Below are 2,740 nucleotides of genomic sequence, written 5' to 3'. Positions count from 1 at the left end.
TTTTTGTATTTGTGTAAGAAAATATCAATAGGAATATCATATCATAGAAAGGCACAGTCATATTGTATATTCTGTATTTTACAGACTATTTATCTTGAAGTAATATATTAGAAGTATTCTTGAGACTGAGGGAAAAAAACGTGTGTTTTGCTATTTGAGGCCTAACACTCAGCGAAAATAATTTATTAGGTCACTAAATATGAAAAGTCTGATTTCAAATCAAAAGTTTATTTTATTATATCTCAAACAAGAAGCAGTACAATTAATCAAAGTAGATGCCTAAACTATCAACATAGTTTTGCCATCTTAACAGTAGCTTCTCTATGCCAGCAGTGAAGAAAACTGGAGAGCCAGCAGTGATGAAATTGCAAAAGGCATTTTCCACAGCTTGTTGAGAATTGAATATTTTTCCTTGCAAGAAGTAGTTCAAAGCCTGGAAGAAGAGGTAGTCAGTTGTTGCAAGGTCTGGTGAATATGGTGGATGACAGAGAGTTTCCAAGTCCACACTCTGTAGTTTGAGCACTGTTGTTTGTGCAACATGTGGTCAAGTATTGTGTTGCAAGAGGATTGGCCTGTCTCTATTGACCAATCTGGGCTGCTTAATCACAAGCATTCTCATCAGTTTGTCCAGTTGGTTGCAGTAGACATGTGTTGTAATCGACTGACCAGATTTCATGAATCTGTAGTGGATAATAACAGCACTGAACCACCAGACACCATTAGCTTTTTTTTATGAATATTCAGTTTTGGACTGTGTTTTGGCACTTCATCTTCATCCAAACATTATGCCTAACACTTGCGATTGTCAAAGAGAATCCATTTTTCATCACATGTAATAATATGGTGTAGAAATGGCTCATCTTTATGCCGTGACAGCAAAGAAAGGCAAGTTTTGAGACAATTTCTCTTCTGATGCTCATTTAATTCACATGGTACCCATCTATCCAGCTTCTTTACCTTGCCAATTTGTTTCAAATGGTCCAGTATTGTTGGAATGGCAATGTCAAACCTTGCTGCTAATTCACAAGGAGGTTAAGATGAACTAGCTTCCACTAAAGCTTTCAGCTCATCATTATCTACCTTGGTCTCTGGTTGCCCACAGGCTCATTTTCAAGATTAAAATCACCAGAATGGAACTTCTGAAACCCTCCAGGTACTGTGCATTCATTAGCCACATCCTTTGCAAACACTTCGTTGATGTTTCGAGCTGTCTGTACTGCATTGGTACCATGATGGAACTCATACTTGAAAATAACACAAATTTTTGACTTATCCATGGTTTCACAAAAATTGCTCTAAAATTTTTTTGAAAGCTAATCACAAGCCAACCCATGCGTTTCAAAGAATGAGGATGTGCCTTCACAATAAAAATAAAACAAGAAGTATCAAAGTGAAACGTCAGAGATATCAACTGTCAAACTTAAGGAAATTGGATATTCCATTCTTAATAACCTAATAGTAATGGTATAACAGAAGAAATATGAATATAGAATGAATGTCATATTTGTTCTAAAATAAATTATATGGATTGTTGGTCCTATATGATCTCCCTTTTATTCCTGGTTTACTCCCTGTAAACATGCTCAAGATTTTGACAAAACTATCTACCCTATCTCTACTGCATTGCCAAAGTAATTCTTATGTTGGAGCTGAGAAGATTTTAAGATCTTTAGTAAAGTCTTAAAAAAAGAAGGGGGGGAATATTTAATTGTATGAAGGGATTTTTTTTTAATGAACACTAAAAGGAATGAATCTATAATGTAAGAATATCATTCATCATTATGAGACTTATTCAAAATAATAATTATCAGCTCGAAAGGAGAGGAGGGCTCACGAACCTCCACAAAGGCATAGCTATTCAGGTTCACCCTGTGTATAATTAATTCACAATTATAATTGATAAGAAAATTTAAATTAAAAGTATATTTACTTTTTAAGTGTAAAAAGTAAATTTTTACTTCTGGTTTCTTGTTAAAAGTACCAACATTTTCTTCTTTATTTTTCTTATAAAGAAAAATAAAAAATTTTGTTTCACCTTGTGTAGTTAATAGTTTTTAAATTTCAGAATTGATAGGCTTTCTGAAAAACAAAAATCTATCTCTTCCATAATTTTTAATGCTATCAACTAATATTATTGCCATACATACATGTATGTTATGGGAGTATGAGAGCCTTATTCAAAAATACTATCTAAAGAGCCCTTGTAAAGAATCATGGAAGAGTAAAATGAAAAATTTAGTTATCCTGTGATATCAAACATATGATTATCTAAGAAAATAAAAATATTAAATCCTTTTTTAAAAATTTTAGTCAGATGATTACACGTCACATGGATGATATGTTTATTTTGTACAAGTGAATAAAATGTAATCTAACATTTTGGCAAAATAACTTATAAATTTATTACACTTACTTGCCAATCACTTTTGGTCATGTCTGCAAATCATATATATGAAAGGTATTACACTGGTAGAATCCTGAATCTCATTTTAAGTTACCTATAGCCCTAATTCTTTTCAGACAGACCAAATTAATTGCATCAAGGGAGTGAATACCTATCTATCTGGATACACATATGCAAATTCCTGCTCACAATGGGGCAGAAACCCTTTAAGACCAAAACAAACAATGTAAAGATTTCATCTTATGTGTTGATCAGTTAATACCAGTTTGATGGTGAGTACATGTGGTGCTTGTCTTTCCATTCTTGGGATACCTCACTTAGTAGAATGCGTTCCAG

The sequence above is a fragment of the Propithecus coquereli genome, unplaced genomic scaffold (assembly GCF_000956105.1).
Source record: "Propithecus coquereli isolate 6110/MARCELLA unplaced genomic scaffold, Pcoq_1.0 Scaffold193, whole genome shotgun sequence".
Classification (NCBI taxonomy): Eukaryota; Metazoa; Chordata; class Mammalia; order Primates; family Indriidae; genus Propithecus; species Propithecus coquereli.
Note: the sequence above shows the minus strand (reverse complement) of the source record.